This window comes from Eptatretus burgeri, chromosome 10 (assembly GCF_056783735.1).
Source record: "Eptatretus burgeri isolate ZD-2024b chromosome 10, Ebu_testis_v1, whole genome shotgun sequence".
Classification (NCBI taxonomy): domain Eukaryota; kingdom Metazoa; phylum Chordata; class Myxini; order Myxiniformes; family Myxinidae; genus Eptatretus; species Eptatretus burgeri.
Window position 1 is genome coordinate 66,765,544 of NC_140970.1, and position 23,447 is coordinate 66,788,990.

General features: G+C 43.8%; 1 protein-coding gene across 7 annotated transcripts in view; it reads left to right on the forward strand.

Moving 5' to 3' along the window:
- The first annotated feature begins 3,464 nt into the window (after positions 1–3,464).
- The window catches only part of LOC147018754 (period circadian protein homolog 2-like), a 105,636-nt gene continuing 85,653 nt past the window's right edge, over positions 3,465–23,447 (forward strand). For 4 of the 7 annotated variants that reach the window (XM_085898794.1, XM_085898790.1, XM_085898796.1 and 1 more), the window contains exons 1-3: positions 3,465–3,934; positions 7,975–8,230; positions 10,986–11,152. The gene's annotated coding sequence lies outside the window, so the exon portion shown is untranslated. The remainder of the gene's footprint in view (positions 3,935–7,974; positions 8,231–10,985; positions 11,153–23,447) is intronic. The other 3 variants (XM_085898789.1, XM_085898792.1, XM_085898797.1) reach the window with 2 other exon arrangements.

Below are 23,447 nucleotides of genomic sequence, written 5' to 3' on the forward strand. Positions count from 1 at the left end.
TTGAGGAAAGAACACAATAAAGTCAATATTCGTGGATGAGTGCAACAGCAGGCAACCGATGATCAGGCGACTTCAGGGCCCTCAATGGTCCTTCGTTTGTTGGTCTTTTTTATTTTTCCTGGCTGCTGGAGGCAACTCACCCTAACACGGCAGGCCACACGTCGTTTCACAGTTCATTTGAACTGGCCTTTATACAACAAGGAGATATCCGGGCTGCCCAATGCAGTCCCTGGTCCATTTGAACTGGCCTTTACACAACAAGGAGATATCCGGGCTGCCCAATGCAGTCCCTGGTCCATTTGAACTGGCCTTTACACAACAAGGAGATATCCGGGCTGCCCAATGCAGTCCCTGGTCCATTTGAACTGGCCTTTACACAACAAGGAGATATCCGGGCTGCCCAATGCAGTCCCCGGTAATGCGGCTGCCTGCAGGGCAATCCTTGCAAACACTTTCACAGAGATGGTCCTGGAGCACATGGTAAAGGTGGTGACATGGTAATGCAAATAAAGGCATGGGCAGGTATGGCAAATGCAGACCAGGTAAGGTGGGATGCAACAGGTCGGCACATGAAGCTGGCCAGCCTCGGTGTGGTCTCGTGAGCTTGTGGAGGGAGTGTGGTGGCATTGGCCGGTCCGAAGATGGGCTCGGTCCTACCCTACAGTCTTTCCCCAGCATATTGCCTATGCCTGTCCTTGTCCATACCCACCCTCATTAGCTTGCAACAAAACAAACAACTAAATTTAGACTTTTTTTTCTTCTTATTTTAAACAATTACGTGTCCCTAACCCCCTTATTGTCTTTGTTCGGCTAACCTGTCCTGACTGTCTATTCCCAATCCCTAAGATCCTTTTGGAAAGGATTGAGGAAGAGACAAGTGAATCTGTCTTGAGGCCCAATGCAGCCTCAGAATAGCTCCCACAGGTTTCAAAGACTTCCAAGATGAGTCCAGCAGCCTACGAACAGCGAAGGGATGGCTGGTGCGAAGGGGTACACGTTTCCTATCTATCCTAGCATTTTTTAAACGTTAATCTATCCCCGGGGCTTTTCAACACACCTGTTTCTTTAAACTATCGGTTCGAGCAACCACGATTCCCGTCGCCTGTGTTGATGTTTGGTATTAATTTGGGCCTGGCCCACAAATTTTCTCTCGTGCTCTTGCACAATTTCGTGGCTGGGCAGCGTGGCTCAACTGGCAGGGCTACCCACCTGCCAAACTCAATCTTTGGCACCCCCGGGTCGCTGAGGCTGTCTCCGAGCCTACTTACTCCGTATGAACGTGGGGAGTGCCCTACCTGGCATTTTCCCCGTCGATGCCCACGTGGCATTTTGGTGCTCCGGTTCCCATTCCCGTGGGCTACCCGTGCTCATTACACTAACTCGGTCGCTTGGACCCATGGCCTACTCTGGCCGACAACTTCGGTGCCCGGGGTGCCCTCTACTCAGTGTGCACATTTCACCAGCCACGCTCCCAGCCAGTCAATAGTCCCCTGCACCCTACAAAAGGTTTCGTGCCTTTGCTCAACACCAACAACAAACCGACATCCTTTAGGTTAATTTAACTAACCCACTAACTTATTACACTAACCCCAGGTTCCCTTGGGTGGGACTCACTCCTTCCCCCAATCATTTGTTCACACCATGCATTCCACTTTCACTCCATTCACACTCGGGCCCGCTGACCCACATTCACTCATCATGTTCCTTTCTCGGTTTTATTTTTTTATTTTTCACATCACACTGATGCTCCACTAGCTACATTCCCCTAACTAGCTCGTGCTCCCCAGCATCCCTTATTCTAATGCACATTCCATTTAACTCTATGTAGCTAATCTATATTCCCACTCCACGCTCCATGTCTCCAATCCATTTCTAAATCCGAACCAAAATTCCCCCTAACTCATGTTTACTGGGCCCCATGGAGGACTGCTCATGCCCCCAAGAGGCCAGTCTATCTAACGCTAAACCCTTCCCCTAACTAATGCTCCTTTGTCCTCGGTGAGGATGTTCGCTACATCATGGCTGGCATCGGGTACTCGTGGCAAGGCTCGACGAGCCTTGCGTCTCCAGGGCGGCGGTTTACAGTACATTCGTCCCTTTCATTTGGCCGATACATGAGGCCGTAATGTCGCCCCGTTAATCGCATTACATGCTCGCTTTCAGGCCATCCACCACGTGAGCCACCGTGCGTTACTCACCTGGCGTTCGTGCTGCGTGATCCCCGCGGACGTCACTCGCACACGGCCCGCTCCGCGAGGCTTGCCACGCAGACGGGCCCGGCCGTGTCATCCCCGAGACTCGCTCTGCGCATCCCACGAGCACCTCTCACGGCGCGCAGCACGTCGGGCCCCATACACGTGCTCACATGGGGCCATACTCTTGCCACCGAGCTACCTTGTTACCACCAAGGTAACACCGAGCTCTGGGTTGTTTTTTTTAAATGGCAGACATCATCCTCTGAAAACGGCTTAGTTCTGAAGCAAGCCCTTCAGGGATTCGTTTGTAGCGAAACTGTCCCTCATGTGTAATGAAGGCAGTAAGGTCCCTACTGCTCTCATGTAGTACAACCTGGTAGTATGCACTTTGCAGATCCAATGTGGAGAAAAGTGTGCCGCCTCGCAGCTCCGTAAACATTTCCTCCATATGCGGAAGAGGATACCCGTTGGTTTGGTTCTCTTAACGCCACGCACAGACGAATCTCTCCGTTTTTCTTCATCATCATGACAATTGGTAAAACCCACTCTGGTGTTTCGATTGGCTCAATTACATCCAGTTTAACGAGCTTTTTCAGTTCCTGTGAAACAGCATCTCTCACAGACAAAGGTCAACGGCGCAGCTTTTGCTTGGCTTGAGTCACATTGGGTCCCATTTTACCGAGATGAAGAAGTCCCTTTGCACAACCCAGGGTGCCCTCCATGCTATCACCTGTAACATTTGTGACCGGGATTTGATTTGCAGTGCTTTGTGTGGTAGAAGTGATGTGACCATTCAGTAGTTGCATATCAAGTACAGCAACCAGGTCTCTGCCCAAAATGGCAGTGCCGCTCCGCACTATGTAAAATTCAGCGGGCGCACAGTAATTCTCGAAAGTCACATCGGTATGCACGCAACCACGCACAAGTATCGGATTTCTCAGGGAGCTAACCAGGTGTAGTTTTGGCTCAGTCAGTGACACATTATTGAAACATTGCAGGTTGACGGATTCAGGAAGTATTGACACTGCCGAGCCTGTATCTAACAGTAAATCAATGTCCATCGGCTCTCCCCCGGCAGCAGTAACTTGTACAGTGCACATGATCTTATTAGTATAACCGTTTTTACAGCCATTTTTCCCTGCTGTGCAGGGGTTGGCTTTTTTTCTTGAGGCAATATTTTATGGCCGGATGCCCTTCCTGACGCCAACCCTGGTCGCCTCTTACGACACACAGGGATATGGTACACCTATTCTAACCGGGGCATACACCGGGACCAGTACACTGGTACTCATTTCGCCGACCTCAGAAGGATGACAGGCTGAGTCAACCCCCTGGTGTTAATTCAGCAGCCAACGGGGCTTGAACTCAGGACCCTGGGATCCCAAGCCACCACCCTAACCACTAAGCCAACACCAGGCTCCACATGATCTTATTAGTATCTCGAGCCCTATTTTCTACGCTCAACACATTCACGTCAGGGACAGTCACTTTGTGAACCTGTTTGGAGCCCCGCATACTTCAGCAAAGTGTCCTCTCTTTTTGCAGCTGTTGCACTCGGCGTCCTTTGCTGGGCTTCCACAGTAGTTGGCTGTGGTTTTTACAGATCTACATCGATAACACGTTTTACTTTGAGCCGGTTGAGGTCACTCATCTGAAGTCCCTCTCACAGCGAGTCGAAAGGGTCTCTTGCTGCTCTGCGAATCCTGTGTCTGAACAAGGTGTACAATGGCGGATCCAGGGTGAGTTCACCAGGTGCACGTGAACCCCTCCTCCCCCCCGCCTTTCCTTCCCTCTGCCCTTACAATTATGTCACATGATCATCGTGCGTGATATCACTGGACAATCAGCAATCGCACGACTTTTGCTTTCACTCGGCAATTAATCCGAGCCGCGATACTTTTCCCTGCTGGTTCTGTTCTGTTTCGCTGCGTCCATTATTATAATTAATGATCTGATGATCCACAATGGCGAGTTTAGGTTTAGTGCTCAGGGTCATTTCACCACATTTTGTGCTTGTCCGTTCGGTATTTTCATTGATTTCTATTGGAAACATTTTGTGTATTCACATTGTTGTTGTGAAGATCCGTCGCAAAGTTTTCAAAATGTTCATCTTTTCTTTAGAATCAGTTAGTGATAGGCTTGAGGCCTTTTCGTCAAGTAGCTCAATATTCCCAAATTTTCCTGTGGAGAAAGTAAATTTATGGTCGGACACTGCTAGCTCTGGATAGATTAACCGGTTTTTCCTCGACAATTACATTGACTTGAATAAGTCTTGGTGGTATATTTCACAATATGAGAACATCTTAACCTCAAGTGAGCTCCCCTAAAAAATTTCTGGATCCACCCCTGGTATATGGCCTGTATGACGCGAGCACTGCCTTGGCCAATGATCTGAGCCTCTGCCATTGCCGACTCAATCTGTCTCGCCATGGTTATAGTGTTCTGTAACATCAGTTCCATTTCTAGCAGTAAGCGTTCTCTAATACGAGGTGAGTTTGTTTTCTCGACGAGCTGGTCCCAGATCATTTTGCCTGCCAGCTCTCCAATCTCGCATGTGATGACCATCTCCCTTAATGAAGCAATATATTGTTCCGTTGACTCGCCATTTTTCTGACCACGTTGACAAAATTTATATCGTTCTGCCACGACATTAACTCTTGGGCCAAAAAAGTTCCTCAAGGCTGTAAAGCATGGTCTTATAGCTATTATCAACTACCGTTAGTGTACAGAAGAGTCTCTGACCCGCTGTGCCTAAGCAATGCATCAAAAGTGCACACTTTCGAGCATCAGCAAGTGCATTCTCCTGTATCACCAGCACGTAGTTTTCAAAGACACGAGTCCAGGCCGTAAAGGGCATTGAAGGCTCACCTGGGTTTTGCAGAAAGGATGTTGGTAGATTCACAAGCTCAATCCCATCCATGTCGCCAGTTTGTTGAACCATAAGTACTCCATGAATGAGGAATTCTTATCCTTTTTTTGTGTTTACTGGCGTTATCAGAGCCACGAGGCTCTATAAAAGCTACGCACCGAAACTCATTGGCTACAGCCAAATACAAAAATATGATAATAATAATAATAATAATAATAATAATAATAATAATAAATAAATAAATAAATAATGCTCAGGACTTTATACTGTTCGCCCTGTTTCCTTTGTGAATTTTAAGATCAATTTATAGAGTCGAAGTGAGATGTAACTCAGTTGGCAAAGTGTATCCAGTATGCCTGACCAGGGAATACATAGAAGGGTGTATCCAGCGATCGTAAATCGGTTGAGACATTTTAACCAGGTTTCTTGAATAACGGATAGATTACATTCAGTTTGGGTGTAAGATCGCTGATGAATTTAATAAACTCTGGCCCATGAGCAGCTAAACTTTATGCATTTCATTGGATAATTTTCTTTAATCAGTAGGGGAATCCTGGGACTGTTTGGATTCTGCCCCTCTGTGATTTTGGCCTGATTGACTGAATATTTCATTTATCATCTTGGAAGAAAACCCCACCCAGCCCAAATGTCTGATGGGTGCAGCTGAAATAATATTGATTTTCTCTGATCTGTTTCCTGTTTGAGCTGTACAGTTTATTAATTTGGTGATAAAACCAATGAACCCCATTTTTGTAATATTCATGTCCACATCGATGATTGCTCTCTCAGTTTGGCATTCTGTATCTTTTGTCTCAGTCTGAACTCCCACCGATTTAGTTACAATGTTAACCAAAGTTGAAGGGTGGATGCACCTCGTAGCAACACTGTGCGGTGTGGCGGCTGAGGTTCTGACCACCCTTCCCCCTGGGGCCATTATGCTGGCAGGCCTCCGTTCGGCTCTAAACAACCGATTCGGCATAGAACAGCAGAGCGAGCTTGTTAAAACTCAGCTCGCAAACCGAAAAAGGAAACACCAGGAGTCCATTGGGGATTTGGCTCACGACATTCGCCGCGCAGTCAGGATCGCATATGTGGACATGGCAGCATCTGCGCAGGAAAGACTGGCACTGGACTATTTTGTCCAGGCTCTGTCGGACTTTGACTGTGGGGCTCAACTGGCCATGTGGTGCCCACCCACCATGAGTCAGGCGGTTGATGCTACAGCACACTATGATACGGCAAGGCCCCTGACTCGGGGGTGGGGGGGGAGGGGGGAGAGTGCCGCCCGGTAGCGGTGAGACAGGTGGGCCCGACGCACAACGGCAGGTTCATGGGAGGAGCTGCCCCAAAAGGAGGGCAGACCTGGAGGAAATGGTTTGGGGCATGGTAAACCGCCAGGTGGCGAGTTCTGGACCATGGCAGGCAGCTCCGATGATGGCACCCGGTAGGCCACCGATAAAAGCTCAAACTCGGAATTCCAGGGGGTAGGGGCAATTCGGAGTATCGGAGGCATTCGCCCTTCCTCTATTGTGGAGGCATACAATCATTATCCCTTCCTATATTGTGGTTCTAAGTAACCAATTTACCCACTGCCCCCACGTGTTACTACTCCACCAAGTGTGATGCTCACCCTCAAACTTTCTCTCTGTACCTCTGCACAGCACCAGGGCTGGGCAGTTTGGCTCCCTCTTCAGGCTCCCTGCCTGACTCAAATTGCAGCATCCCATGCTGCTGGGGGTCACCTCCCCCTCCCCTGTCTGACATATCCTACTCAATGTCAAATCAAGGGTGGTGGGGGAGGGGGGGTCTCTGGTGGTGGGGATCTGAAGAATAAACTGTTAAAAATCCTCTTTTCCAGAATGGCTTGACAGATCGAGGAGGAACTTCACCCACATTTTCCCCAGCCCTTGGTGATACCAGGGTGTTCACAAATAATTAAACTATTTCTCTTGAACTGCTTCATCAATCGAGGTGAAACGTCACTGTTATGATCCCGTAGTCATGGGGAATATACGTTTTAAATTTCAACCTGATCGGACACAATGTTTTGCAGCCAGAATTATTTAATATTTTGAATCTTGGTTCAGGGATTTAAATCAAACTTGGTACAAGTATGTATAATGATGAAATAATGGGGGCGGAGGAATATCTGACGACGTCGCAACATTGAAGAGTGTCCTTCTACACTTTTAATTTTGTATGTTAGACTTATGAGGAGTTGGACATTGAAAGTTTGACTCAGAAATCTGTATAGAGAAAGATTATTGGGAGGATATATACCAACACATGAATAAAAGCAAAAACAGAAAAAATTGGAAGTTGTCTCAAAGTTATGAGTGTAATGCAAGATCCCAGCACCTGAATTTGCGTTCCAAGCGATGTTGAAACATCCATAACACCACGTAATTGCCATAACCTGAAACGACCCGAATGTGGCTCGGTAATCTCTCAGTTTCCCGACAAAGAAGAGGTTCCGCCTTTACTTAAGCATCTGGTCGTGAGCCAGTTATGTGGGTGGCTGGGTGCACGTTTTCCTGGTGTCACGTACCCAACACTAACACAGCTTTTGTTATTAAGAGAGATGTTATTAAAATGGGTTGCTACTAGGGATTAGAATTCCCCTAAGATTTAATTAAAGGGGAAGCGATTGCCTTATTTTAAAAGTTTTATGCCTGTCCCAATGAAAAGGTTCATTTTAAACCCATGTCTTCTGGCAGTGCAGGTCTACCTATTGTCTAATGAACGATTGATTTATAAATTATATTAATTCTATAATCGAATTGCTTGTTTAAAAGCTGGTGTTGTGCTTCTTCACAAGCAAACTCGTTTTTGTCAAACTCAGTCGTGTAGAGTCTAGCGAGAATTTGCACACAAGATTGTACTTTTTTTTAACTTTTGGCTTTCTTTCAGATGTTTGTGGATTGGCCATTTGGTTGGAAACTTAGCGATCTGGGTGGGGCTGGTAAAGTTTAGGAGCCAATGGAATAGCAGTGCAAGGTACGACAAGCCCAGCAGTGGCTACAGTATCCATATAAACATGTCACCAGCACAATTACTCACTATCCAGACAGTGCAGCTTCGGTGATTATGCACATTATCGTCTACTTCTCTCATGAGAGCTGAAAACCTTTTTCTTCATCAACTTTGACACGACCTTCTCTTTCATGTAAGTATTCTCTCTCTCATTCTCTCTCTCATTCTCTCTCTCTCTCTCTCTCTCTCTCTCTCTCTCTCTCTCTCTCTCTCTCTCTCTCTCTCTCTCTCTCTCTCCCCCTCTCTCTCCATCTCTCTCTCACACCCTCCTCCATCTCTCTCTCTCTCTCTCTCTCTCTCTCTCTCTCTCTCTCTCTCTCTCTCTCTCTCTCTCTCTCTCTCTCTCTCTCCCTCTCATCCAGCTGTTTACTACTTCAAAGTTTATCATCTTAAATTTATTTTTCAAACAATGTTTTCCTTGGTCTCTAGCAATGTAGTTAAGTTTTGAGGTACACGTTTTCAAATGAGCCATGATGCATTAAATGAAAAGGTTTTCTTTCCTACAGATCTGGTAGTGTTGCAACTCCTGGCAGTAATTTGTTGCGTGAACTTCCATTGTGACTTTTACTTATGATTGGCATGTTCTCACAATCGTCATCAACGTGTGCCTTGTGTTCAGATCTCCTAATTTCCCAAGGGGTCTGATTGAAATCTGATGAGAGCCTCATCAGATGTCAGGAGAGTGTTGTGTGAGGGAGATGATGATTTGGGATTAATTTAAGATACTCTTTGCAGCCTGTAGTGGAAAGACAACCCTTTAGAAAGTAATAACCACTTGTAAAAGAAATCTGTAAATTATATAGTGGACTTTACTCAAAGGGACCATAAGACAACCCTTTTCACAAAAGAAAAAAGTTTCAAGATGATGTTTACTCACCGTTCAAGAAAAACCTCTCGTATCCTCGATTTGTAGAACTCTTGGTATCTTTTTAACCACATTGCTGATAACCTCAGTCTGTCAAACATCCATGTTTACACAACAGATGTTTGTCTCTGCACTATGTACATTATATATTTTAAAACCTTTAATATGGTGTAAATAGGAACCAATTGAAATTTTCTCCCACTCGAATTGGCGAAGGTTCACAAATATTGCAAATGAACTATCAGGGAGCAACTCCACCCACCAACGATTTATTGGTCAATTTGCACTACAAGCAGTGAGGAGGCGGGACATTGTTCAGGTCGTTTGAGGACAACCCGAAGACGAGTTAACATTTACGTCTTCAAGAATGGTTGGTTAGAGTATGAATAAAAAATTTAGACCCACTTGGAATGATTGAAAGTTGAGCTCCTTTACTGGGCAATAAGTTGCCAGGTCAATAACATTTTAATTTGTTAAAATATACAAGAACAAGTGGAACACGTGTTAAAGAAATACTAAAGACTTTGGCTAAGATCGTTAAAAGCAACCTGTATACCTGTATAAAAGCAACCAGAGACTTCAGGCTTCACTGTTATATACTATGTATAAAATGTAAATACAGGGTGACCCAAAAAAGTGGGCTCTGGGAAAAGTTTAATAACATTAATATTACCCAATCAAACTTAACAAAATTTGCAGATTATATTACTCATTCAGAGTCAAGATATCACTGAAAATGTCAGATGTCAACAAATAAATTTGACAATTTTACAATGAAATTATTGACGACATCGATGTTTGATGATATGCTCGAAATAGGCACCACTTCGCTCAATGCAGAGGGCCACATGTCGAGCAAAGTTATTGATGATTTGTATGCACTGTCAGCAGAATTCTCCTCAAGCTATCTTTGCTGATGTTGCGCTCTTAATAGCGGTGCCGAAGAGATTTATTGAGACTGTGGGCGACTGATTCAGCAACGGCAGCAATATTGTCGGCTGACATTCCTGATTTTGGTCGGCCAGAGTGACCACCTCTATTTGGTGAATTAATATTCAAGACTGTCTTGCTGTCTAAATTTTTTTCACAAACCTTTGAACTTGAGACTTGCCAAGTGCTTTCCTTGTTGCAAAATGTGTGCAGAACGGGTGTCTTGTCTTGTAAGAACAAATTTCTCTGCAAATAGGTTTCGACAGAAAATGACTTTTCTTCAGGTGTCCACGACACAGCATGTGAACGTCACAGATTCAAGAAACTTGCCAGGTACTCTCCCATAACTCAGTTCAGACCTCCTGGAAAATGAGAGAGATTGAATGAAAACTCTGGAGGTTATTAAACTTTTCCCAGAGACCACTTTTTTGGTGTCACCCTGTACATTACTTTTAGGTGTTACTCTAAATATAATGCCTCCTCTTCTATTCCTCAATAGTTTGTAATTGTTACCTCCGCCACCTAATTGGGACAGAGGTTACGTTTTCACCCCTGTTTGTGAGTGGGATAGCTCAAAAAGTTGTACACTGATTCGGACGAAAATTTGTGAACAGGTTGGGTGTGACAAGAATGAAATGATTTGATTTTGGTGAAGATCTGATCTGAATACTGGAATGGTTTTTTTTTTTTGCAAGTGACTTCAATTGAAAAAACAATATATTATAGCATGATATTTCAAAAATTTGTGGACGGTTTATGACAAAACTTGGTGGATGAGACGGTTGGGTGACAAGAACAAGCCAAATCGATTTTGGTTCAGGTCTGGATTTAGATCCAGCCTGTTGTTATCCTCTTCTTCCCTTTATAAGGGGTGAGGTCCAATGGCACCAAGCTTCTGCCTTGCCTTGACCACAATACTCCTCCACCTCCCTCTGTCCTCAGCCAACTCCCTCCACTCTCCAACCACCCCTATCTTACTGATATCCCTCCTCATACCATCCTCCAATCTCAACTGCAGCCTATATCTTTTCCTCCTACCTTGCTCCCTCAATCTATCTGCTCTCTTTGCCATTCCTCTCTTCCGCCATCCCAGTGTCCAGCCCATCTTCACCAAGCTCATCTGCACACCAATCTCCTCCTTCAGTTCATCCATCCTTCCAGCCATCCTCTTCACTCCCACAATCCTCCTGACCCAGTTGTTCTTGCAAACCTGCAGGCTCTGTTGCCTCTCTGTCAGTGCCACGTCTCCAGGCAGTAAAGGTAGGCCGGCATTGCACACAACATCAGAACGTTCCCTTTCAATTTTCTTGATATCTTTCTGTCTGCCGTTACTCCCTCCACCCTCCTCCATGCATTTGCATCCTCCTGGATCCTCCTCCGCACCTCTGCCTCAGACTTACCATACCCAGACTTACCTCCGCACCTCTGCTTCGGACTTACCATTACATTCATTCAGGAACAGAACAATTATGGCCAACGCTTTTGAAATTGCCACTCTTTGGTCTAAATGCTAAAAATTATGTTAAAACGATTATTTGAAGTATGCTTCTCAATCTCTCACAGTAGTATGCTGTATCCAAAGTGTCGGTGCTGCCAAAGCAGTTTCTATGACGACGGCCACTGTTCCTCCCCAATACTCAAATCTATTTCCCTGGCTGATCTCTTTCTCCTCCAACCTGATATTCATATCTTTTCTCTGTTGCCCAATCCACATCACCTCAGTCTTCTCCATGCTCATCTTCAGCCCATGCTTCCCAAATGCCGCCTTCCACTCCCCCAGTACCTCCTGCATCTCACACACATTGTCCACCACAACAGCCAGATCGTCCGCATACAACATCCTCCCCATACAACCTCTCAAGCTCACCTTCCTGCTTACTAGCTCCATCACCACGATAAACATGAATGGGCTGTGAGTGCTTCCCTTCCTTAAGGCCCTGTCATACCTTGACGATTTAGCCAACGTATGCCTGACGTATGCAAAATTGGGCTAAAACGCCGGCACACGTCGAATACGTTATGGGTAAGTTTATATTAGTTAAGAGCACGCTGAAAAACACTGCCACACGTCGTAGTACGCTGGCTTTCATCGTTGTACTTTGCAGTTGTCCTCAAATTTTAGCATGCTTGAAATTTTACGATGTATGCCAGCATATGACTCGCACATTCCGCTACTCTGGCCATACGTTGTCGGCACGTTATGAGATTGTTGACACACGTCGACACATGTTACTTGTAAGTTACTCACAAGTCGAAACACGTCGAGGTAATGATTAGCATACCCGAAACTTATTTATAACCTATGAGTAACGTGTTGTAGGCACGTTACACGATCGTTGCACACACGTCGAGGCACGTTATGCAATCGTTGACACACGTCGAGGCACGTTACTTGTAAGTTACTCATAAGTCGAAACATGTCGAGGTAATGCTTAGCGTACCCAAAACTTATTTCTAACCTATGAGTAACGTGCTTTGAACCTATGTGTAACGTACCTCCAACGCATATTGACGTATGTAGACGTATTTGATTGACGTCTTCCAGATGACCACAGAACTTACTGAATGTGTTTCTAATTTACAGCTACCGTATAATGGCGTATTGGCAGCGTTAAAAAAAAAAACCAATAACTTCCGATATTTCGACACATGCCGTTACGTCACGTCCGATTGCCTCTTCAGTTTACTCATGTCTTATTCTTAGTTCCTCCTCTGTGATTTTTTTCTGTTTGAGGATATTGTCACGTCGACGACGAAACTTAAAAGCAAATGTTCGAATATATTTTAAAATTCGTGATAGACTAAAAAAATAATCATAATAATAATAAAACAACAACAACAACAACTTCAGATATTTCGTCATGTGCCTTCACGGAGCCAAGGAGAAAAAAAGAAAATGTGCCTTGACGGAGAAAATAAGTTTCGGGAATGCTAAACATGACCTTGACGTGTTTCGACTTATGAGTAACTTACAAGGAACTTGTGTCGATGCGTGTCAACGATCGCGTAACGTGCCTACAAGTTATTCCCAGTGTAGCGGAACGTGTGAGCCATACGGCGAGTACGTCGTAAAATTTTCCGCATGCTTGAAATTTCACGACGTACTAAACGTACCACGAAATATGACAGTGTACTACGATGTATGCCAGTGTGCTCTTAACGTATACACAACTTACCCATACCGTATTCGACGTGTGCCAGTGTTTTAGACACATTTTTCATCGGTCGACATACGCTGGCTAAATCGTCAAGGTGTGACTGCGATGTTGACACTTCCAATTCTCAGGCGGTTATGATTTAAATCGGCGTGCGGCAGCTTTTTAACAGGCTACGCCACGAGTTCGTCGGCGATACGTGCAGCGCGCTATGCCCAAGTTAAACTATCGTTTGGCATAGGTTGTGAACGCCGACAACAGGCTAAGCATTCGTTGGTATAAGTTATCTATAAGACAACGAAACGTTCTGTGCCCGTTACTAATATGTTATTCATACGACCAACACGTTATGAATATGACCAAAACTTTTTTAAAAACATCAAAATTTCAGCGTACGCTAACGTTTTACATACATTTTTATCCGTTGCCATTGCTGGCTAAATCGTCAAGGTGTGACAGCACCTTAAAACTGATGTTCACATTGAACTCTTCAGACATCCCAGAACCAACCAAAACTCTTCCATTTGTTCCCTTGTGCATCCCTTCCACCAACCTGACTTCTGCTTCCAGCACTCTCATCCATCTCAGTGTTGCCATCACCATCTCTCTCGGAACAGTGTCTTATAGGCCTTATCCAGGTCCACAAATGCCAATGCCATCTCTCCTTGCACCTCCAACTTCTTTTCCACCAGCTGTCTCAGGATGAACATCCCATCCGTCATCCCCCTACCCTTTCTAAACCCCTGCTGCTCTTCTCCGATCTCCATCTCCACACTCTTCCTTCTCCTCCCATCCAGAATCCCCTCCAGCACCTTCATGACATTATTGAGGAGTATAATGCCCCTGTACTTCCCCAGATCATGAACATCACCCTTCCCTTGCCATATCAGCACAATTAACCATCTTCCAATCCTGTGGAAATGAACCCTCGCTCATACAGATATTTAACCAATCAGTGGGATACAAAACGCAAACTGTTCGCCTGACAGAGGTCTGCTCTCCACCGAGTACCGTTCTATTTCCCCATTGCAACTTATACATGGGCATGTGTTTATATTATAGGAAATACACTGATCGTTCACCTTGGAGAACTTTCTCAACATTTCAACTTTCATCGATTACAGTTTTGTTTATTTCTGGGGTAACAATGATGATGTGTATGCAGGAAATGTGTAACAATGTCAGAGGGAAAGTGTGTGTGAAAGAGTGGTGTGTGATGGTTTGGTTGGTTTGTTTTCATGGTCATGAGGTGCATGAAACCTGTCGCAATCACTAATGAGGGCAGCAAGCCAAAGGAGGGTCATTTCAGGTGATCCTAATTGCATTATGAGGTGCTCTAATTGTGTGTGTGTGTGTGTGTGTGTGTGTGTGTGTGTGTGTGTGTGTGTGTGTGTGTGTGTGTGTGTGTGTGTGTGTGTGTGTGTGTGTGTGTGTGTGTGTGTGTATATATATATATATATATATATATATATATATATATATATATATATATATATATATATATATATATATATATATATATATATATATATATATATATATATATATATCTTTGCGATGATGGAATGTTGGGTGACTTCAGTTTTCTGTTCCTGTGTGTAAGCGGGAATATGGTAACAGAGGATAAAAAGGTAACAAAATGATAGTGGGGGCAACAGCTTGATACAAGAAGCAAGGAAATGAGCAACCAGGAAGAAAGGAGAGAGAGGTATTGGAGGGAACATGGTTACCTGTAAATAAGAGGGTTGGGATAGGTATGGCTGATGGGGGTAGAGAAGATTTGTGGGTCGGGATGGGGGATGGCAGGAGATGATGCATTGATCGCTTGGTCACGAGGTGAAATCCACGTACTTAGTTCATCTATTTATGAGCTCTTGCATTTAGCATTATTAATGCTTTGCAAACTTTTGGAAGTGTTAAACTTTCCCCGGTATGGGGGCTTCAGATAGCCCCATTTTGGAAATACTGCGAGAAAATATGGGTTCAAATTTAAAAGAATATTTTAATTATTATTTATATTTGGATTTTAAGTTAAAAGTTAAACTATTTCTGCATAGTTAAACCTTCATAAAAGGATTTTTGCGAAGGAATTGGATCGAAGTGGCTTGCTAGTTCGTCATATAGCATTCCTTCAGGCCACATCATTCTTAAAGCATCTGAGTAAAATAAAAAAATAAAAAAAGAAGATTGTTACATGTTTACATCTAATCCCAGAAACTGCACTGTGGTTCTCTGTCTCGTCATATTCTTGTCCTACACGTAAAAACTCTTTCACGAACCTTAGACTGTAAACAGCAATAGGTCTGCATATTTTTGTTGACTCGCAAGAGGAAGTTTTACCTGTGAAAAGTTTTCACTTTTACAACTGTACTCCATATCAGATCATGAACTATGCTGTATACAGAGCGTCGGTGTTGCCGAAGCAGTTTCTCTGGCTGGGGTTATAATCCATGATGGGTCGCCACTCCGACAGTGGAAGTCGGGGCAGAAATTTGGAATTTGTTCAGGGTGTCGGCGATAACTCGTCTACTCTTCGTAAAAGGACACCGTGGGATTGTTAATGTCGACCAACAAATGCTAGCAGACAAGACGTCCATTTAACATCCATCCAAAGGATGGCACCCACATTGATGAATTACCCTGCCTGTGAAACACAGGGTTGACAGCTAGTTTATAGCTGGGTTGGTATTCGAATCCAGGCGAGACAGCTTGAGGTAAGTGTGCGTACCTCGAGGAGTCTAAGCCATCCTGCCTGTGCATACTCAATACAACTTTTGAAATATTCAGCCCCCCCCCCCCATAAAAACCCATCAATTGAATCGGAGGAAATTTCCTCTGATCAATGATGTGTTTTGTACTTGTTCAGCAGTGATGATAATTGATGACGTTTCAACTTTCATTTATTTGTCATTTGCAGCTGTATGCTGAACTGAATGAACGAGGAGTTGGGACATTGTTAGGGTCATTTGAGGACATCACAAAGGCTAGTTACCAGTTACGACCTCAAGGGTTGATGCTCCGCCTGCTTGGTCAATTCGTTAGTACGTATGAGCAATGCAATGCTCCTTTCATAATACAGCAGCGTGCGTTTGATGAACAAATGCTACAAGGTGTGCTAGCAAATATGTTCCCTCCCACGAAACGTCTAAAGTGAAGAAATAAAACACACTTTTGGGTGAACGTGTTCCACTGCTGCGAAGCTCACAAGTAAAATACTTTTTGACCCAGAGCATGCCTTTGCTGGAATGTCTGGCGTCCCTAATTCACCCTATGAGTATGAGCACGTCTGTGCAGTGGGGCGATGGCAGTAACCTCAAACGACCTGCCTGAGCTTAGGTAATCCTTTTAAAGCACCTTTCTACTGTAATGCCTTTCCCTCCTCCCCTATTTTTGCCAACATCCTCATTATGTTGCAAAGGTACACGTTTTTATTTTATTTTTGTCACGCACTCAGTGCCGGCAAAGAAATATTGACTTCACAATGAGTTTGGCACGTGTGGTTATTATAACGTGAAATTTCTAAGGACAAAATAAATTGCTGTTGAGATGTTCTCACAAGACCTTTTTTTTTTTTCTGAGGTCGATAAAGAGAAGTAAGGTAGACTTTTTTAAGAAAGAGAATGACAGAGAGATTATATGGAGCACAATCAGGTCAGTTATGCACCATGCCGTGCAGGTAAGAACTCTTTCATGAATTATAGTCAGGTCAGTCTGGTTTCTTGACTGCCGCCGGTAACGTCACCTGGTGCTACCTGCAGCATGATCGGGTAGTCGGTGACTAAACTGACTACCCTCACTGGCTTTCCAGTGGGGAGGGTGACTATGACACCCTGCAGGACTAAAAACAATCTATATATATATATATATAACTAAAACTCTCATCTTGTATTATGTATGTATGTATGTTCCCGAAATACAGCCAAAACTGTGCACGATGGCGCAAAAATTTTAGGGCCAACTTACTCACGATTCTCCTGTGGTGTGCAGTATCGTTTCGTTCAAATCGGGCAACGAAAAAAACTATTAAAAAATCAATTCCAGATTTGGTTGTCCTCTTTGGAGAATTGAACAATGCAAACAACTTCAGCGGTATAGTTCGCTTGAGCTGTCTTTTTCTTCTTTTTTTTTTGAATTTTTTTATCAACCGCTGTCACAACAGGAACCCAACGGGTTCACAGGTTGTCTAGTACCTTCTAAAGGGCAGATGAGCTCCTTTAGGGAGCCAACGGCCATCCGGTAAGGAAATGGCGCCTCCGAAAAAACACTCATCCAGTTAGACCAGCTCTTGAGGTCGTCGGTTGTAGACAGCAACCGCTCAGGGTGGTACTTCTGTTCTGACTTAAGGCCCTGTCACACCTTGACGATTTAGCCAACGTATGCCTGACGTATGCAAAATTGGGCTAAAACGCTGGCACACGTCGAATACGTTATGGGTAAGTTTATATACGTTAAGAGCACGCTGAAAAACACTACCATACGTCGTAGTACGCTGGCTTTCATCGTTGTACTTTGCGGTTGTCCTCAAATTTTAGCATGCTTGAAATTTTACGACGTATGCCAGCGTATGACTCGCATGTTCCGCTACGCTGGCCATAAGTTGTAGGCACGTTATGCGATTGTCCACACATGTTACTTGTAAGTTACTCACAAGTCGAAACACATCAAGGTAATGATTAGCGTACCCGAAACTTATTTATAACCTATGAGTAACGTGTTGTAGGCACGTTACACGATCGTTGCACATATGTCGAGGCATGTTATGCAATCGTTGACACACGTCGAGGCACGTTACTTGTAAGTTACTCATAAGTCGAAATGCATCGAGGTAATGCTTAGTGTACCCAAAACTTATTTCTAACATATGAGTAACGTGCTTTGAACCTCTGTGTAACGTACCTCCAACGCATATTGACGTATGTAGACGTATTTGATTGACGTCTTCCGGACGACCACAGAACTTACTGAATGTGTTTCTAATTTACAGCTACTGTATAATGGCGTATTGGCAGCGTTTAAAAACCAAAAAAAAAACCAAAAAAAAAAACCAATAACTTCCGATATTTCGTCACGTGCCGTTACGTCACGTCCGATTGCCTCTTCAGTTTACTCATGTCTTATTCTTAGTTCCTCCTCTGTGATTATTTTCTGTTTGAGGATATTGTCACGTCGACCTCGAAACTTAAAAGCAAATGTCCAAATATATTTTAAAATTTGTGATAGACTAAAAAAATAATGACAATAATAAAAAAAAAACAACAACAACAACTTCAGATATTTCATCACGTGCCTTCACGGAGCCAAGGAGAAAAAAAGAAAATGTGCCTTGACGGAGAAAACAATTTTTGGGAATGCTAAACATTACCTCGACGTGTTTTGACTTATGAGTAACTTACAAGGAACTTGTGTCGACATGTGTCAACGATCGCATATCGTGCCTACAACTTATTCCTAGCGTAGCGGAACGTGTGAGCCATACGGCGAGTACGTTGTAAAATTTTCAGCATGCTTGAAATTTCACGACGTACTCAACGTACCATGAAATATGACAGTGTACTTCATCGTTTTTCAGCGTGATCTTAACGTATACACAACTTAAGGGGCTGTCACACCTTGACGTTTTAGCCAGCGTATGGCAAGGTATCAAAATGTATGTAAAATGCTGGCGTACGCTGAACTATTGATGTTTTTTTTTAAGTTTTGGGCATATAATAACGTGTTGGACGTATGCATAACGTATTAGTAACGTACACAGAACGTTTCAATCACATATAGATAACTTATACCAACGAATGCTGAGTGTGTTGTCAACGTCAAGGCGTTCACAACCTTATGCCCAACAATAGTGTAACTTATGCATAGCGCATGGCAGCGTATCGCCGACGATCACGTGACGAAGGCTATTCATAGGCTGCGACTCGATGATTCAAATCATAACCGCACTCGACATCAAAGTGTGAAGCCGCTGTCACACCTTGACGTTTTAGCCAGTGTATACTGACGTATGAAAAATTTGCCGAACCAAGCTGGCACACGGGGAATACGTTATAGGTAAGTTTTGTATACGTTAAGAGCACGCTGGCATACGTCGTAGTATGCTGGCAGACATTGTAGTACACTGGCATACGTCGTCATACGCTGAGTACGTCGAGAAATTTTCAGCATGTTGAAAATTTCTCGACGTACTCGGCGTATGACACGTTCCGCATACGCTGGCATAAGTTGTAGGCACGTTACGCGATCGTTGACACACGTTACTTGTACGTTACTCATAAGTCGAAACACATCGACGTAATGGTTAGCTTCAGTGTTCCAGACTCCCTGGTTTTTTTTTTCTTTGGTATGACGGTGATGTTGACACTTCAATTTCTAGTGCGGTTATGATTTAAACCGTTGAGCGGCAGCCTATTAATTATATTACATTATAACCACACTAGAAATCGAAGTGTCAGCATCACCCTCATACCGAAGAAAAAAATATAAATAAAAACAGGGAGTCTGGAACACTGACGCTAACTATTACCTTGACGTGTTTCGACTGATGAGTAACTTACAAGTAACGTGTGTCAACGATCGCGTAACGTGCCTACAACTTATGGCCAAGCGTATGTGGAACGTGTGAGTCATACGCTGGCATACGTCGAAAAATTCAAGGAATGGAAAATTGGTCTAACACCTCGGCGCACTACGACGTATGCCAGCGTACAAAGACGTATGCCAGCGTACAAAGATGTATGCCAGTGTACTACGATGTATGCCAGCGTGCTCTTAACGTATACAAACTTACCCATAACGTATTCAACGTGTGCCAGCGTTTTAGCCAAATTTTGATACGTCAGGCATACGTTGGCTAAATCGTCAAGGTGTGACAGGGCCTTTACCCATAACGTATTCGACGTGTGCCAGCGTTTGACACATTTTTCATAGGTCGGCATACGCTGGCTAAATTGCCAAGGTGTGACTGCGATGTTGACGCTTCCAATCCTCAGGCGGTTATGATTTAAATCGGCGTGCGGCAGGTTTTTAACAGAGAACACCACGAGTTTGTCGGCGATACGTGCAGCGCGCTATGCCTAAGTTAAACTATCGTTGAACATAGGTTGTGAATGCCGACAACAGGCTAAGCATTCGTTGGTATAAGTTATCTATAAGACAACGAAACGTTCTGTGCCCGTTACTAATATGTTATGCATACGACCAACACGTTATGAATACGACCAAAACTTTTTTAAAAAAGCATCAAAATTTCAGCGTACGCCAATGTTTTACATACATTTTTATACGTTGCCATTGCTGGCTAAATCGTCAAGGTGTGACAGCGCCTTGAGGAGCGTTAAAGTGGTGCCTGGAACTATCCTACACTCTCCGTGTCAGGATTGCTGGTCTTACTTTCTGCCTCACTCAAACTATAGCAACCGGGTTAGCTTTAATCTCTCTTTCTTGCAAACGAACATCACACACTTTTCTTACTCACTCATTTTCACTTCTCACTTTACATTCTCTCTCTCTTCTATTTCTCTTTCTTTAAGATCTGGCTTCGATGAGGACTGGAGCCTTCAACATTAAAAAAAAAAATTAAAAAAGGAAATGCCAACACCAGGCCAGAGTAGACTAAGACAGACAGACTAGTGATGCAAGTAATGATGAGAGAACTCAAGGGGTGGACAAGATGGCTACAGAAGCAAAGTTTGGGAGTGGGGAGGGTCACTGAGGGTTGAAAAAAAATCATGTTTTAGATTGGGGATGATCTGAGATGATGGTGAACAGCTGTCTTGCAGACCTATATGGAAGAAAGAGATTGGAGAGAGTGTGGAAGTTGATTCCACAGGAAAGGAGAAAAAAGAAAAAAAAAGAGGAATGAATGAGTGGCAGTGAGCAGTAATCCTCAATTTTGGGAGTTTTTTGGAGGTGGGGGAGATTTTTTTTTAATCAAAACATGACCACTTAATGTACATTTATTTTCAGATATATGCTATAAATGGGACCTGATCATGAGCAGCTACCTCGACATACCAAAGGTACTTAAGTAAAGGCAGAATTGCCATTTTGAGATGAGTGAAGATGTTAAAATCTTCTTGACGCAAAGTCTGATCTCATTAACCACCTTTGTGACTGTCCCCGATTGTCGATGTTTGGTTTGCTTACTTGGATAGCATGTTTATCCATCTGGATGTGTGTGAAAGTGCTCTCCATTATCAAAGGAAATTACAATATGTTTCCAACCTTTTCAGATTTCATCCACAATTGTGATGGCACTGCGGATCACAATGATCTGAAAGCCACCATTGCTCATCGTTTCATACGACTGAAAGAAGAGTCCAGTATCTTCAAACAAGGCATGAGCTTGCTTGCCTGGGTTTGTGGTCCATTTGTCACTTCTCTCATCTCACTAATCTCTTAGGGGAGGTTGGAGAACAGCCACTTGAGCTGAAGTATGATAACAGATTGAGGTAATGTTTTGGAACCTTCACTCCCAAACTTCTAGCTTTCCAATGCGCATGCATTTTCAGAGTATGGGAGAGGTTATTGGTGTGTGTGTGTGTGTGTGTGTGTGTGTGTGTGTGTGTGTGTGTGTGTGTGTGTGTGTGTGTGTGTGTGTGATTTGCCAGAGATCAACTTTAATAATGTGCCTCAAGTGTGTGAAAGGGGTTTCCTGATCAAATACCCCAGCGAAGCCCTGCAATGTTAGATGCTCTGTCTTATTACTGCAGTAAAAGCTGTGACTCCTATATCTTGCTTTAACATACCTTGCATGTCCCAGGTGCAAAGCTTTGCATACCCAGGTGCAAAGCGAGGTTTTCCACACTTGCAGGATTGAAGACAAAATCTAGAAATTTGCTCCATCTGGAAGACAATGTGTATAACGGCAACAAACTACAGCAAGCAAGCCACAGCAATTGCTTATCTGCCATTAAGGGTTTCGTAATCGTAGGACCGCAGGTTCATTGGATGTCGTACGCAGATATTTTAAATGTCGTACGCAGATTTTTAAACATCCTGTCCCAGTCGTACACCTGCTGCAGCAATAAGCATGCATCACCATATTGCATTTTCATTCTGTGATGGATTTCACTGGGATTCACACCCTTACTTCCCAAGGGACGTATGACAGAACGTTACTCCTCCATGGTGCATGTTTCTAAGGGAGCCGCCATCTTGGAACTGCTCCAATGACATCATACGCTCAATGTTGTCAGATCTAAAACAGGCAAAACATGACTCTTACCCATAGATAAAACATGTCATCTCCAACTACACACATTACATTCTCGAATTTATATCACCATTTTAAAGTTACTTATTGACTGCCCCCTCATACATGAAGCCTTACAATTAGCTACATAGAAAGATATACTGACCTCCTCAATAAGTAGTGCTTGTATGTGGATAAAACGTAGAATGGACCTGGTCACACCGATGGCCTGGTGGCTCGATATGAACTTCACAATACAGTGTAAGCTTTACAACATGATGTGAGCTTCACAGAGTGATGTAAACTTGCAGTTGATATAAGCTTCGCAGAGAGCCCAAGCTTTGCAGAGTGTCTCAGCTTTTTGCTTCCCACAATGCATCTGCATCCCTTCTGAGCTGTTTCCCAGAACCTTCGCTCCAAGCTCCACCCAGAACATTAATGGTATTGTAAATCTTTCCGAACTGACAAATGTCCTGACTGACATATTACATACCTCTACATATTGGCATCTCTCATTTCTAACAGGCACAGTATACTTTAATTACAACGATCATTTTCAAAGATTATCACAAGCATGTGTATCGATCGTTCAAGTGAGACAGATGACTGAAGAGGAAGACCTTTCACATTCAGCGATCTGTTACCGATGGTCAGCCTAACCTTGCAGACATGCTGGTCTTCACCCAGATAGGTCTCTATACTATAACTCGGCCTAACTGCCAGTAGTTACGTGTCAGGTTTTCATCTTTCACCAGTACCACATCTCCAATCTGTAAGTAGCGGCGAGGAGCTGTCCATTTCTGTCTGGAAGTTATGCTCTGAAGGTATTCCTTCTTCCATCTTGTCCAAAACTGGTTTGCCAGGTATTGAGCTCTTCTCCATCGCTTACGGGAGTACATGTCAGCATCTTGGAAGATACTTGGAGGTGGCATTATCACTTTGGACTTCAGCGTCTGCAACTGGTTCGGTCACGAGGGTTCCAGCGATGTGGGATCATTCAAGTTATCAACTGTCAGGGGGCAACTGCTCATGATAGCCATGGCTTCACACATCAGCGTCCTCAGCTGCTCATCGTCAAGTTGGTTATCGGCTTGATGCATCGGAGCAGTGAGCACGCTTCGTGTTGATCGTATCTCCCACTCCTAAACACCACCCATGTGACTAGCTGAAGGAATGTTCATTTTGAATTTGAAATAATCACAGTTCTTTG